Source organism: Tenrec ecaudatus, chromosome 18 (assembly GCF_050624435.1).
Source record: "Tenrec ecaudatus isolate mTenEca1 chromosome 18, mTenEca1.hap1, whole genome shotgun sequence".
Taxonomy (NCBI): domain Eukaryota; kingdom Metazoa; phylum Chordata; class Mammalia; order Afrosoricida; family Tenrecidae; genus Tenrec; species Tenrec ecaudatus.
The window spans coordinates 38,635,857-38,652,614 of NC_134547.1; the positions used below are offsets into that span (position 1 = coordinate 38,635,857).

At 40.5% G+C, this 16,758-nt stretch overlaps 1 non-coding gene across 1 annotated transcript; it reads left to right on the top strand.

Annotated features, from left to right (window-relative positions):
• Positions 1-3,882: 3,882 nt before the first annotated feature.
• On the top strand, positions 3,883-4,018 carry LOC142432942 (small nucleolar RNA SNORA21). Its single transcript, XR_012781020.1, has one exon. It is a non-coding gene; the product is annotated as a small nucleolar RNA SNORA21 (small nucleolar RNA).
• The last annotated feature ends 12,740 nt before the right edge of the window (positions 4,019-16,758 follow it).

The following is a 16,758-nucleotide window of genomic DNA, read 5'->3' on the forward strand; positions in this document are numbered from 1 at the left end:
CCCTGTGCATTGAACCTCCTTGGTCCAAGAGATAGCTATGACAGCAAAGAAGTAAAGGAGTGAGCTACAGAACCAAGAACCAGAGCATGAAACTCCAATAAAAGTTTTTAAATCCAAACTCACTGCCATCAAGATGATGCTAACTCATAGTGACCCTACAGGGCAAGATAGAACTGCCCCTCTGGGTTTCCAAGACTACCACCCCCCCCCCAAACTATTTTATTAGGAGCTAATCCAGACAGCATATCATTCCATAGCTCAATAGTAACAAGCAGCATTATTATAATCACTACTACAAGCAGTTTCAAAATATTTTCTTCCTACTTAAACTTCTTGATCTCAGCTCCCCCTTAGCTCCCTCCCTCCTCCCGTGCCATACCCCACAGAAACCCTTATTCTAATTATTGTCTCTATATCACGTATCCTAGGTTTCATATACCAAAAAACATAGAAAAATACATAACGGACAGTCAAGAAGGCAGTCAACAACGACAAAAAGCAGCAGAGATACACCCCAATATGAAACAAAACACACAATATTTAAAATCACATCAAGCACAAAATGTATCCAAAGAGAGGTCAAAGTTTTAACCACTCAAGCAGATTTATCATTTTCATCTACTATAGCCAACTCTCCAATATTCTGTCTGACTAATCCCATCCCTCAATGATGGTTAGAAGGACATCACTGGAGGCTTATGCCCTGTGTCGATCCTGCACATGTATTTTGGGCTTCCACTGTCATTCATAGCCTTCTGCACATCACAGTCTCACAACTTAAGCTGTGATACTAGTCTCGCCTTTGGGTTTGTATTATATACTTTATATAATTTACAAACCTTGGATCATGGATGCGGGTGTATTTCTTCCATGTGGGTTTGGTTGATGTCTCACTTAGATGGCTGCTTATTTGGATACAATCCTTTAAGACCCCAGACACCATTCATTCTGATAGATGGGCGCCGCCTCATTTCTTCACTACACTTTGCCACAGCACCCATATCTTTTGTGCTTCTTTCATGAGCCCTAGAGTTGAGCAAGGTCATCAAGACAGTAACCCTTTATGAGAGTAAAAAGCCTCGTCTTCCATCCTCAGAGAAAATGGTGGTTTTGAACTGCTGACTTTGTGGCTAGTAGCCTAATACATAACCGCTATGTCAGCAAAGCTCCTAGAGAATGAGACAGTGCAGTGGAATGCCCAGACCAGGTAGTCAGTAAAGTTTCAGGCAAGTGGTTGACTTGTGGAGTTGGTACCTTGAGGCACTTAAATGAAGGAAGGTGGGTTTACTGACCCATGAAACTAGAGTGGGGTGCCTTCAGGGTGGGGGGGATATCATGCCCTTTGAATATTTATTGGCTGCCCTAAATGAGCTTGATAACATTATCCAAAGAGAGCAGAAGACAGAGGGCCTTGTGGCTTAGAGGCCAAAGACTAGAGAGAGGTTTGCTTGAGGACATGGGTGAGAAGAGCTGTCCTGTCTGAATAATTCTATCTGGAGCTTCTGCTTCTGTATATATCTGCAATCTGTTAACTCCCTTAATAAACCCATAATCATGTGTACTTTCTGTGAGTTCTGTGTGGCCCTTGGAATAAACTATCCAACCCAGTTGAAGCAGTAGAGCTTTGGGAGAAACAGTTGGTGTCAGAATTGGTAAGAAAGGTTGGAGAATGGAACCATGTTGACAATCGATGCTAACGATGGTGATTCTTTTCCATCCTCCTTGTGAGGAGGTCAGACACCATCTCGCATCAATTCTTTTTTTTTAAAAAACTTGACCATATGGTTCTCTGGCATCAGGTGGCCTTTTCCCTCCAATTATTGACTTCACTTTACCTTCTGTGAGCTCATTGCTTGTGACAAAAACAAAAAACAAAATCAAATAATACATCACGCAAGTTGATGCTTATTCATAGCGACTCTGTAGAACAGGGTAGAACTGCCCCTGTGAGTTTCTGAGATTGTTCTACACCCATAAACAGTTAGTCTTGGAAACTCCTGGGCAGTTGTGCCCTATCCTACAGGGTCACTATGAGTCAGCTTTGACTTGATGGCAGTGAGTTTGGTTTCGTTCTGGAACTCTCTATGGGAGAAGAAAAACCAACAAAACATCTCACTGCCTTCGAGCTAATGCTGACTCACAGCAACCCTCTGAGTGTTAACTCTTGACTGAAGGAGTAGAAAGTCCAGTCTTGCTCTCTAAGGGCTGCTGGTCATGTCAACTTGATGGCCTTGTAGTTAGCTGGCCCGTCTCTGACAAGAATCTATAAATTACAGTGAGTGATATTTTTTGTTTTTGTAGTTGTTGCTTAAGATTGCCTCTTTTTCCAAATATCTCTTGCAATTCTAATTTATCCTCTTCCAGCTGTAAGGTAAATTACCTCTTGGACATCAACTCTAAAAGTTCCAGGTCATCACCATACTGCCAATTAAGGAATTTAGAAAAATGTGGATTTGATTCTTGTTGGAAATTAATATAGATCCCATTTTCTGTCCGTATGCCTACAGTCTCAAGCTATTAAAAATCCTTCTCATCGTTACCATCTATCCTGTCTAACTCTCCTCCAGCCTTTGGGGCTGATTCTTCCCTGGCCTGGTTTACAAACTTTTTTACCTCTTACCCTTTAATTGGTAACTGTGGTAATGGTGTGCAGGTGACAGCCACTCCACTTCCCCACTTTCTGGTCAGGCACTGACCTGATTATGCATATCTGAGTATCCTCTGTGTTCACGGAATTAGCACCTCTAAAAGAAGGAGATTAAAGGAACAGCTCAGAGGAGAGGGCAGAATATTGCTGAGACACTAAGGGAGAACTTCCGAAGAGTTCAATTTCAGTGAAGTGTGTTTTGTTTTGAAGGTACAAGTCTCTGTATTTAAAAAAAAAAGGAACTTGTAAGAAAGTTTGAGAATGAACTGGTAAAAATGATTTCCAAAAGCTGATCGGTTTGGTGAATTTATCTTTCATCAAATTATTGTGCCTACGAAACTATGCCTGAGTGAAGCTCTCCCCCTATTCTTGAAGCTGAGAAATTTGCACATCAATAACACATCTGTACATCTCTCTCCCGATTCCTTGTCCCACTAGAGCCACAAGCTGTGTTGTTATGGAAATGCAGCAAGGTGGGGGCTGCACTGCATTTTCTGTCCTTTATTATCTTCTTTGCTAGAGAAAGCCCTCGGATGCAAGGCCATTACATTTCATCTTATTTCATAGATTATCATTATAGTAACATTTTTATTCTACCTGAAGGACTCAAAGGCCATGGTGAATGAGTTTTCATCTGGAGGGAGGGTCAGCTTTATTGAACAGCCAAGGCCATTGCCATCAAATCAATTCCAATATATAGTCACCCTGCAAGGCAGAGCATAACTGTCTCATAATATACCCAAAGCTGTAATCTTTACAGTAATATATGGTCCATCTTTCTCCCTCAAAGCAGCTGGTTGGGTTGAGCTGCTAAGTTTTGGTTAGCAGCTGATCACGTTACCACTGTACTGCCTGGGTTTCTCCTTATTGATTGGTGTATATATCATTTCTAGATATTATCATATCCTCCATTTTGAGCCATGTAATCAGATGATTCCAGGTTTACACAATGTTCTCTGGTTGGGCGGGGCGGGGGAGGGTGTTGGCTGAGAAACTACTAAACAGAGAGTTGCCTATGGATTTTTAGTTCTACTATCAGAAATACCAAGAATCCAGGCAATAGGCTAATTAAAATGTGGTTGCTCGAGTTACTAACACTTAGGAAATTGAAGAACTGAGATGCTATAATCAAGAAAAAATGGAAGAGGACAGATATGTACCTGAAAACAGAAAAATAGACTGGGTGAGTTAATAAGCAATAACTCAGTTTCTCCATGATTGTAAACTAATTCTTCCCCCTTTTAAAAGCACTCATTGGACCTTTTGCCAGTGACCCACTGAGCCGTCAAAAAGCGCAGATTAAAAAACACCACTTTGGGGTGAAGCGGCAACATCTTGTGTTGTTCAGCTTCAGTCGGTGATGTGACAAAAGTAAATAAAAAAATTCCTTCAGGCCGAGGTACATATTTCCTTTAAAATATACCGCATATACTCAAGTATAACCCAAGTTTTTACGCACATTTTTAATGCAGTTTTGGGGTAAAATGAGGTGCCTCCGCTGATACTCAGATCAGCTTATACTCGAGTATATATGGTACTCGATAAGTGTGTATTAAGTGTATTTTGCACATCTAGTTACATAAGTTTCATGTAGAGTAGTTACATACAATGTATATAGTTTGAATTTTTACTTCTCTTGTTGCCCCTCTTGACTCTTTTTGTTTTTATAATAATGATCAAAACTAAAATGACACAAACAAAATGATTCAAAGCAACCCCCCCCTCCCCCCCAAACCACGGTCTCTTTGACTGGAACTGTTTGTAGGTGTAGAAAGTCCAGTCTTTCTCCCATGGAGCTTCTGGTGGTTTTGAACTGCTAACTGTATGGATTGTGCCCCAATGCATAACCACTATACCACCAGGGCTCCCTTAAGATAAGGAGGTAGTAATAATACCACCTAAATGCTAAGGGGTCTCTGTGTGATGCACGTAGGTAAGCACTTGGTTGCTAACTGAAAGGTTGGAGGTTCAACTCCACCTAGGGCACCACATGAGAAAAGCTTGAAAATCTACTTCCAAAAAATTCAGCCACTGTAGACCCTATAGCTCATGGTTCTGCTCCAATATATATAGGGTCATCTTGAGTCAGAACTGACTCAATGGCAACTGATTTTTAATGCTGAACATTATTGAACAATAAGAGATAGCAAGCTAGCAGGCAGAGGGAGGGGAAAAGAAGTTGTGATGGTTACATAATCTGGTGTCAACTTGAGACTATTAAGAATGAAAGCTGGAGTTTAGCTTGTCAATCAGGTCACAACTTTATGACCTCATTTGGAGGTGCTAAGGAGATAAATAGCTCACTGGAAGCCAGGCCCACTCTCTCTGCTTACACCTTCCTGTTGACAAGCCACATGGAGCTATGCTGATGGAGCCAGAGCCCTGGCGCTGGAGGAGCCACGTGGAGACACACTCCAGCGCTGAAAAGCTTGCACTGCCATTGGGTCCACAAGACTTTCCATACACTGGCCTGTGATCTTTCTGCATTTGGCATCATTGCTTATGTTTCGTGTGTCTGAAGAGGAATTTATAGACTGGTATCGGACATATGGGCTAATATCCCATTTATGGACTTGATCTGGACTTGGCTGATATGTTTTCTCACTATACAGCTGCTCTTTTATATAAAACTCTTTCTTATACACATGTGAGTATCTGAGTTTTTTTCTCTAGCCAACCCGGACTAGCACAGAAACCCTTGGGAAACACTGGTAGTGGCAGGATGCCTGGAGGAAAAAACTCCTGTGAAGCAGCTGCCAGTTGATTTTATGGAAGGGGATTCCCCCTCCACACAACGACACACTCTCTCTCTCCTTATCTCCTCTCCACATCTGTGTCCACGGATCCAGATCCTCATTAATGTCAAGTTATGGGCCATATTGTAGTTGTTAAAACCTTTTTTTAATGTTGTGTTTCCTATTTAAATTGTATTATTTGACCCTGGACTCATTTACTTTGAAATTTCTGCATAATGTTTTGTATATAAAGGCAAGGTTCAGGTAAAAACTTGGTGGCCAAGAACGGATTAATCCATTTTCAGTTATTTCTTAATGGAATATTGATTCAGAACTTGACTGCATCACATCTCAATGATTCTTCTAGAATGGATTAGCATCAAGGCCCAGGGTTCTAATATAGTTGACGCTCTTGAGTCTTGTTTCTTGATCTATAAAATGGAAATGATGACACTTCAACATTGCTGTGAAGATAAAATTATATAATGTAAATAATTTAGGAACCATGGTTCTGAAAAAAGTTTGGCACAATTCCAGATGTCAATGTCCTCTTGAAGCAGACAGACTGGATCTGAGTGAAAATCTCGAATTATAATCCACCCTCGATTGTGCATGGAATTCAATTAAAATTGCATGGAGCAGCTTCCTGCGAACCTATGAACAAAATAGTATTGGCAGGCTGCAAAGAAAGCAAGAGTTTATACCATAAGGTCCCCAGACTTGAGTTTCCTAGAATATTGTTTTCCCTTCTGCTTCCACAGCCTCAATTCAAACAAGCCCAACTCCTGAATCTTCATACTGCTTACAAACAAAAGGAGTTTTAAGAAAATCAATTCCTGATCTAAGGCATGAGAAGAAAGCTGCCTACAGAACAAAAAAAATGGAAAGGACATCCCCTAATATTTTATTTTGTATATTTACTTTTCCTCCCATTGGCATTCCCAAGCAATCCCAAATCCCAAAGCTGCAACTTGACAGTGGCTGGGTGACAGCTGGGTAATGTGGAACAGCAAGGCTAGTGATTTCTGGCATATACCTAAAACTGAGAGCAGGAGAGTCTTCCGACGTCTGAAAAGGATAGGTGAAATTCCTGTTGCTTTGTCTCGATCTTCCCAACACCTGACCTCAAAAGTAGACACACTTTGGGGAATTAGGCAACAGAACAGGTATTTAGTGGCGAACAAACAGGCTTGATGTGGAATCTCGTGAAGTTCTAAGTTTAGGATCTCTGAAGGAGAGATGTACTAATGCATCTGGGTCATGAGTAGGAGAAGACAGGCCTAAGGAATACAGGAAAAGAAAGCAACACCACACCAGGGAGTAATTTGTGTGTGGGTGGTGATAGACTATTGGTTCATGTAACTTAGGGTCCAGGGCTAGAAAGGAATGTTCAGAAGAGTTCTGCAGCTATCTGTCTCTTTGTTTCCACTCTGCTTTTCTATAACCAGGCTAAGACTTCATTTTCCTGCATGTTGTCAAAATAGTCACCAGTAGCTTCCTGTTTACTTCTACCAGCTTGGAACCCTGAAAGAAAGAGAATTTCCCTTTTCCAATATTTCCAGAAGAAATCACAGGGATTATACTTATTGTCCCAAAATGGCCCAAATCTGTACCAATCACTGTAACATGGATGTGGTCTGAGGGGTGAAGGTTCCAGCATTGGAGTTCAATGCTGGCTTCATTCGAATTTGAAGTGAGAGTGATAAAGGAAGAATTTGCTCTGTGGAACCAAGTTACTCTATTTGGATGTAGTGGCAATGATTGTGAATCAATGCAATGAAAGTAATGAGTCCTAGAATGATGTTGATATGGGAAGTAGACTCAGCCCATGGTATAGCTATTAAATATGATCCCAGAAAGACCCCAAGGGTTCAAAAGCCTCCCTTCTACTGGGACTTATGAAAAACTATTTAGTCCTTATGGTTAGCCCAGTCTGCAACCCGCTTGAGAGGCTGATCTTTACCGTTTGGTTTTCAGAGTCCGTGGCTTTCCTGGGTTGCTTTGATGGCAGCCAAAGTCCAAAGAAAAGAGTCATGAATTTGGAGATAGTTAATTTGTATGAAAATCCTGAGTGTCCCTACTTCCCTGATTCTTAGTCTCCTCACTATGAAGAGGCAATTGGTGTGAAAATTAAAGGAGAGCATGGATAAACACTTCATTTTTCATGTAAGATTCTAAGGGAAGACATGACCATTATTAGCCTGTTATAAGGTGATTTTGCCTTACTAGCTCAATGGAAAACTTTTTGAGAACAGAGAATGATTTCCTCTTCTTTAGCCAAAATGCCTAGCACCAGCCTTGGCAAATAATAAGTGCTTCCTAATTACTACCAAGTGAGTAAATCTATAACTAACCATGTGAAGGAACGAAGGAATGATTTGAGGTTTAGATACCAATATAATATTTTAGAATAATTCATTATATTAGGTTCACATTTTTGACATCAATGAACAAAGATAAAAGTCTGATTCTCTGATCCCTGGAAATATTGTGCATAGTTCTAGGCATACCTTAAAAAGACATAAAGAAGCTGGGGGAAGTAAGAAGGAGAACAACGGAAATGATCAAGGAGGTGGGAGATAGAGGTACCATTCAAGGATAGATCAAAATGGGGCACTTTGTTCTGGAAATATAAAAGTTGATAAAGACATGATCAAAGTCTATGGGATCCTGGAGGGGATAGATAGGGAGGAGAAGTCCCCTCCCCCAGTATCCCTTAATGCCCACATCACAGACAGAATAAAAAAATCAATGTCAGATTTCTCATAGTTTTAATATAGTTTTCATGTTGAGTTTTGAATGAGCTATTTTCAAAGTTGTTTCAGGAATTAAGCTATTTAAATTATCTGAATATTTGGAATTCATTGTGGATAAGCCCGAAGAGGAGTTTATTTTAAGGACAATTCATCTAAAAAGATGAAGTTTCTGAAGGAGATTTTATGGGAGCCAATCACCAAATGAATATCTTTGATCTTTTGATCTTTAGGATTAAAGCAGACAAGTGGGTCTGAACTTTAACAAATGGGAAAAATTAGAGAGCTATGTTTATAGACTCGAGTATTTCAGTAATGGGTATACACACAGAATAATTGCATTAAAATATTGATCTAAAGGGGGCTTCTAAAAAGAATTTGTCCCAAAAAACAACAGCAATAAAACTTGTCTTTCTCACATCTCTGCCTGCCTTACACTCTCCTTTCGGATCTTAATTTCTCTCTTTCAAAATGTTATCTTGCTGGTTTCTACCCTAGTACCTCATATCTCTTCAGGACTTCCCTAATTACATTACTTCCCCTTGGTCTTTCAAGTCCTTGTGCTTCTATATTGTTTTCCTTAGGCCCATCTTCCCAGCCAAGGACTTGGTCCTTCATTTATTCAGGGGGACCTTTTTAACAATATCAAGCATGACGCAGCTGTCTTCTATGGCATATACAAAGAAACCTTGGAAAGTAGCTATATAGATGTCTACTTCAAGATCAGGGGATTTGCCATGAAGACACCTCTTAATACCATTTAATAGAAAATTCTTCTCAATTCTGCAATCCGAGCTTGTCTCACCTTCTTCATTTGCCTTATTTTGGGTACAGGCTGGATTGCCCATATATTGCCACACGTTTCTGCTGTATTGCCAGGCATGTTGGGAGCCCTTAGAGAAGGGAGGGCTTCCTTCTTAACTCATGTGTCCAGCAGGTCACAGCATAAGGTTGGCACATGGTATTCCTTCAAGGACAAAGGTTTTCCCAACTGATTACAACTACATTCTTCTGAACAGGGGGGTGGGGGTGGGGGGCCATATTTTATGTGTTTTTCATAATACAGTGGTTTTTCCAGGGCCTAGTTAGCCACATCTCCTAATGACCCTACAGTACAGAGTAGACCTACTCCTTTGGGTTTCTGAGGTTGTAACTTTTGGTGGGAGCTGTAGGCTGGTGGGTTTGAACTGCTGACTACGGTTATCAGCCGAATCATAACGCATTACATGATGATGCCAGTGAGTTTAGTTTGAGTTTGAGATGATCACACAGGGAGGCTTGAGACAGAAGGAACACTTGTCATCGTTGCGCAGTGTGGCTTCACCAGTGCAGTGCCCCCAGGGAGAGCAGAAATGGAGACTCCCAGAAAAAGCTCACCTCCACTTTTTCTCAAACCGGACTTGCAATTCAGCAATAGCCAGAGTGTGTGCTTGGTGTAACTGCCAAGAACGAATGTCTGGGATTTCACTCTGAGATCCCCCTTCCTGGAACAGCCAGACATTTCTGCCTCAGGCTACTATCTACATTCTTCCTGAGAGCCAGGAAAATATCCAGATTCCCCAGGGGGGGTTCCTTTTTTTCCATCACCATCAGAAGATTAAACGTCATTTTAAAGCAGTGTTTGGTTTTGTATTGTTTTGTGGGTTGGTTGCTATTGGTGGTTGTTGACTTTAGGCTGCTTCTCACCTCTGGATCTGATAGCTTGAGCACAGAGCACCCAGAAAGCTGTCACCTTAACCACTGGTACACAGTCCCAAGGGAAATGAATTGGGCTCCCAACTGGAGGTATTTTAAAGGAGCGATTTAGGAAGAATTGGAGAAAAGGTTAGCAAGAACAAAGTTTCAAAATCTCCATGGTGCAAAGAATCATTCACTTAGCTACTAACCAAAATATAAGAAGTAAGGCCTGGCCACCACTTTAAAAACATTAGCCATTGAAAACCCTCCAGAGCAAAATTTTACTCTGAAATATATTAGATCATCATGAGTGAATCGCCAGTCAGTGGCAACTGGTATTATTCTTAGGTAAGAGATTACAAACTAGTGAGTTATAAGCTAGATTTCACCACCACCAGGTGTGTTTGATAGACCTTTTTGGCATTTTTATAATACCTTTATAATATTTAAACTCAGGATATTGCATATAATTATCGAGTGTGCTATTTTCTCTTGAAAAACATTACCATTTCTGAATATATTTCCCCTAGCTTTCATCTCCTTCAGATGGATGATAATAAGCTCTTGGCTTCATCATTTTCCATATTTGACCACCTGGCTAATTTGGAAGTGCTGTGTTGTTAAGTTTGCCACTTGTACCTTAGAGCTTAAACTGAGCTTTTTTTTTTTTTGGTCCATGCTCTTGTTTCTTCTTTTCTGCATTCATCCACATTTACTCTACTTTTCCCTTCTGCATCCATCTAAAGTCAAAGCCACCTTCTTCTTGTATGGGCACAGTCATCTGAAGCTTTCCTTTTGCCCTCATAAATGGGGTAGAATTCACCATCTTCCACAACCAACCTTGCCATCCTCCAGTGCCTTTGTTTTGCTAACCCCAAGTTCAAAATGGAAGTGGTCGCTTATGTTCTCTCACTCTCTCTCTTTCTCCTTCATTGCTCTCTTCCGGCTCCATGTTATTCTCCACAGACTGCTTGTTTCTCTCTCTCCTCAGTGTCCGTGGCCTGCCCACACTGCCTGTATCCTGTATCAAGTCCTCAGTAGCTTTGATTCAGAACATCTTCTACCGCTTAACCTCAATATCTCTTCTCTTCTCCTTCTAACCTGACATTCTTACAACTACTAACATAGCCTTTCTATAATCATGACTTATATCACTTTTACCAAAGTTTTAGGTGATAGTCTTCAAAGTATTTAATTTGGTGGAACTCCTTGGCAGGGCATTCAAGTCTCTCCACAGCTTGTTCCCAATCACTCTGAGCGTTCTGCAAGCTGGACGGGTGCAGCTGGAAACTGAATGCATTGTAGAACAAGTCAGAGCTGGCTTGAAATGCCAGCTGTACCCCTTAATTCTTCATCCTGATCTACCAACGAGGATGCTGTGGTTGTTAGGTGCTGTTGAGTTGGTTCCAACTCACAGCCACCCTATGTACCACAAAACAAAACACCGCCCAGTCCTGTGCCTCCCTCTCACTGTTGTTATGTGGGAGCCCATTGTTACAGTTACTGTGGCATAGATTGCGGCACCGCAGCAACCAGCAAGCCCCCACAATATGACAAATTGTCAGGCTAGTGGTAGGGAAATGGATACACGCTGCTATGACTCTTCCCCTATCTCTTCTCCTTAGAATCCCACTTGTCCTCAAGCCCAGATCAAATTCCCTATCACATCGAACGATTTCCCCTTTTGTCATTTTTATGTCCATTCTTCTACCACTGCCTTTCGAGGAGTGGGTTGGGTATGCTTTTTCGACAAAATATTTTAGGCTTTGGAAGTCTACTTAATTCTGTGGATAAGACGCAAAAGCATTCACGAGAATGTGTTTAAGGAGCCCTGGTAGTGCAGTGGGTTGCACGCTGAGCTGCTAACTGAGAGGTCAGTAGTTTGAACCGACCTGTCGCTCCATGGGAGAGTGATGAGGCTTTCTGCTCTGGCACAGGGGTCCATTCAGGGAACCCTTTGGGACAGTTCTACTCTGTACTACAGGGTCCTGAAAGTCAGAATTGATTCAAGGACAATGAGTGTGAGAATATGTCTATCAATGAACTTGGCTACACTCCAGTAGAAGTTCCTGGGTGGTGCCAACAGGTATTGCTATTGACTACTGAGTTCACCTAGAGGTCCCTCGGAGGAAAGATCCGGTGGTTTGCTTGTGAAAAACCAGCCACTGAAAATCCTGTGAAGCACAGTTCTCCTCTGACACATGCATTGGAATTGATTTGTTGGCAACGGCATTTGTTTCTATGTTTAGTGGTCTGATCCAACTTCTTTTTTTCAAAGACATTTATTTGGGAGTACCTCAAGCCATCCAACAGTCATTTACTCCTGAGCATAAAACACTTCAATCAAAAGCATAATGCATTTTTCTTCTCTCTCATTAAAGCTTTTACTTTTCTAGAGAAGCTACTTCAACTCGTTGTTAGGAGGGAAAGAGTTGATACTTCCATGTGTTCAGATGAAATACCCACCAGGACTTGCCCTAAAAAGATGATAAATTTGGAATCCTTTAAGTTTCCTAATACTGACGTGCTCTCCTCCATCAGAAACATCAACTTTATACCAAGCATCATTCACAATTTGTGTTTAAACTCAAAAACAAAACCAACTCGGATTATTTCATATTGAGTGTTTTGGTTAAAGATGCTTAGATAAAGGATCTCTGTAGCTAACTAGAATTATGAGAACTACATAAGTGGGAAGATATGGAAATATAGAACATGTAAATAATATTAATTTATGGATATGTTAATATAATAGGAGCATACATTAATATATCTATGGTATATTTAAAATGTACAGAAAAGGAAAGGAAATAATATAAAATATCCATTGACCCCAAATTTATTATAGCTTAATTTTTAATATATTTACTTCAAATAAGTTTTAAATTTTGAATAATATCCTATAATTACCTTCCAGTCAATCACTTTTTGTCCTCATATTAAAAATATTAGGATTTTTAAGTATGTGTCCATATTTCACCATATGTGTGTATATTTGTGCCTGTGTTATTTAACATGGTTTGGGTTCAATATTTTATATAAATGACATTCATTGAAATACCCACCAGGAAATAAAACTATCTATTTCCAACTTTTTCTACCAATATTAATTTTTTAATACTTTTATTGGGGGCTCTTATATTTCTTATCACAATCCATGCATTCCTCCAATGTGTCAAGCACATTTCCACATATGCTGCCATCATCATTTTCAAAGCATTCTCTTCCCACTTAAGCCCCTAATATCAGCTCTCCATTTCTTCCCCCTGCTCCACCCACCCACCCTCCCTCACTGAAATTTGAATTTTATGTAATTTTCACCTGTTAGGAAATTAGAAACATAAAACTAATGTTCATTTGGATGCCATCCATAAACAGATGATGGGCTAGAGGTGGTCTGCAGGCTATAATTTTTCAATCACTGTTGAACCTGTTCATTCTCTTTCTCTATTCTCTCTCCCTGCTAAATTCTGAGCTCCTGGGGGCACAAATCCATGCACCAATCTGTCTCCCAAATCTAGCTAAAGAAAGCTTTCTCCACAAGCAGTGCATTTCTGCGTTTGGACACAGCCACCAACTTCTCAGGACTAACCTCAGGCAGGGCTCCCATCTTGCCATCAAGATGGACGTATGGCTTTATAGGAAACACAAATGCCAATACAGAAAACTCATTTTCAGGAATTTCCATCCTTCCATTATCACTAGAAGCAGAGAATGTTGCCAAGTGTTTTGCAAGCTGATGGGAGGTTCCTAACTCTTCAGATGACAAGACCTATGAAAACTTCGACTGCACACCACATTTCTAAAAAGCAATCTAGCCCATAGCCTGGAAAGCCTTTGTTATAGATCGTACTCTCTCCAGCTCTGTCTACAGCCTGATTGGGCAGGGTTGTCATCCTGTTTTTACAGCTGAGGAATCACTGCTGAGAAAGGTTAAATAACTTTCTCTGAGGCTCAGCATGCCAAGGAGAGAAAGCAGGTTGTCTATGCAATTTTTCCTCTCCTAGGGCTAAAGAGTTATAAGTTCATCCAAGACGGCAAGCAATTAAGCTGGGCCTCATTTGCTGAGTATGGGACAGGCATCTTGCCCTGCCAGGGAGATTTTTTCATTGTACATCCTTTTTCATCCTAGGGTTATATGCAGCATTTCTGGATGTACAGAAATATATATACACAGAAATTTCTATATATACAGAAATATATGTTCTGTATATACAATCTGCATCAGCCAAGCCTTTAAAAAATACAATGCACTCTAGTGCATCACACCTTGCTTCCATGATAGACTACTTCAAAGGGGCTCCAAAAAGTTTGTGGGAAAAAGGGATTAAACTTTCATGAAATTTTTCCATATATCTTTGAAGACCCCTCAGTACTTTTGCCTTCCTTGAACTCACTTTTCCTTTCTGGTGACACTACCTCAACTTTCTTTCAGAGGAACAGACCCTCCTTTATTCTTAGTCCATGGCTTAGGTAGGTCCAACCCTCTAATTCCAAAAGGCTTCCCCATTAGAATAGGTAAGCGCCATAAGGTTGTTTTCTTGGGAGCTATCAGGAAAGAGACACCGTCTGCACTATGGTTGTTTAGCTAGATAGACATAAGACTGGTATTGTCAAGAGCCACCTTGTGAAAGGATCTGCCTGAGAGTCCAGCTGACACAGAGAAGAGAAAAACCAGGGAGCAGAGAGAGGACTCTGCTTAATTTCAGGATCTACTCGTGCCTGAAGGCAAACTCTGGTCCCTGAGCTAATAAATCTCCTTTGGTTTCTCCATTCATTTGGATGCGATTTTGTCCTTTGAAGCAGAACAGTCTTGTACTCTCCCCTTTTCCTCAGCCTGTTGCCTCATGTTCACTAGCTGCTCATATGATACCTTTTCTTTGAATTCCCCTAAGAACTCTTCCAAATCCATCCCAACCTTCAAGGCCCAGTCAAGACCCATAAAACTCTTCCAAACTTCTCAAATCAAAAATGTCACATGAGTATGTTTGTCGCTGAAGAGCTGCATTGTGGGCTGTGGGGTCATATGGAAGAGATAAAGCAGAGTGTGTGGAGTTAGGGGATCTTGTGGGGATAAAGGTGACTGAGTTTGTTGGTGTTTTTGTTAATAGACCTTACAAAGAGGCTATTTTATATGGTACCATAGCTTTGTGAAGGAGCCCTGTTGAAGCTGTGCTTAAAGTGTCGATTGCTAACAGAAAGGTCATTGGTTTGAATCCACTAGCCTCTTTGCGGGAGGAGGCATGGCAGTCTGTCCCAGTAAAGATGACAGGCGCAGCAACACTATGAGCAGTCTACTCTGCCCTACATGTTCCTCTAAGGCAGTGGGAATTCAGCATGCTTGTTGAGCTCATCATGTCCGTATTACCATATGCCGTTATCACTTTTCTTTAGCTCTATAATAGCAGATACATATTAAGTATACTATAATTTCTTTCTCATTCGTCTGTCAATTTTAAAATCTTGTTTTTTTAATTTATATAATAAAATGATAATAATGGAAATACTAATACCTCTATTTTCTTTTCTTTAATAATGATGAAAATGTTAAAAGTGTCTATTTACTCCTTAGGAGCCCTGGTGGCATAGTGGTCATGTGTTGGGGTGCTAACCACAAGGTCGGCTGTTCAAAACCACCAGCCATTCCATAGGAGATAGGCAGGACTTTCTACTTCCATAAAGAGTTATAGTATTCAGAAACTCCTGGGGAGGGCTCTACCTTGTCCCGTAGGTCACTATGAGTAGACACGGACCTCATGGTAGTGAATGAGACAACTCCTTGAGTTTCTAGTGAATATAAATTAATTAAGAATACTATATCCCTAAAACACTACCTTTCACAAATTCTAAATATCTGTTCCTAATATTTATAATACTACTACTTAATAATAATAAAATCATAAATATAAATCCGAACATGGGCACTAATATGCTATAAGGAATCAGTATAAAGAGTTTTCCTAATGATGCAGAATATAATTATATTAAATCCTTTAGACGCTCTTCTAAGAAGGAACACAAAATTTTAAATAAATCAAAATCAAAATATTGCAAAAATGCCAACCAAATTTACTAAAAGTTTATGCTAGCAACATGATCGGCCCAAGGTAGTCATCAAGGAGGAAGTGCAGATGTGGCTGTTTAAAGTTTAGGGTGGCATGAATGTAAATAGTGAGAAAGTATGTTTTCTTGATCTCAGACTGACCTCATAGCTGACTATGGCCCCAGAAAATGTTATTAGAACTGCAGCGCCAGTGGAGTTCAAATGCATTTTTAATATCTTCCAAATGCTTAATTTGGTTTTGCTGGAGATGTGTTTCATCATTCCCTCCTGCCCCTTAATTAAGCTAATGACTTTATTTCTTTTCTCCTTTCTGATCATCTCATAACACAGTTCCCAGGCTGACTTCCCTCCTCAAGCCTGTCATTTCATATCTGCTTATTAGCTTTCGAGCTCACATTGTACTCCATGTGGTGGAATGTTACTGATTGAGACTGCTCTATCCAGGAGGCTCTGGGGCTAGGGGTACCCCAGCTGTTTAAACCCCTCCCACTCTTGTAAAAAAAAAAACAAAATTCCTTATTCTATACACTGCCTAACAATTTACTACACATTTGTGCACACATTATGTTGTTCGATCCTCATGAAAAAAAAAACACAGAAGCAGACATTATTAACCTTACTGTGTTACACATCATCAGGAGTCCAAAAGTTAATATCTGACTTGGGTCATACAACATGAAGGAACCAAAGCCAAAACTTCCCCCTGTCAAGCCTGGGATCTTTGTTCCTTTTTATCGGCACCACTGTGTCCTTCCCACCTTGTGCCTTCAGTCCCTTGTGACACCAGTGCAACCAACCGCATGAGCAGCAGGGGGCCACCCAGTCATGGTTTCTGCCAGGCAAATGTACCCCAATCAGGGCAAGAGTCAAAGAACTATCATG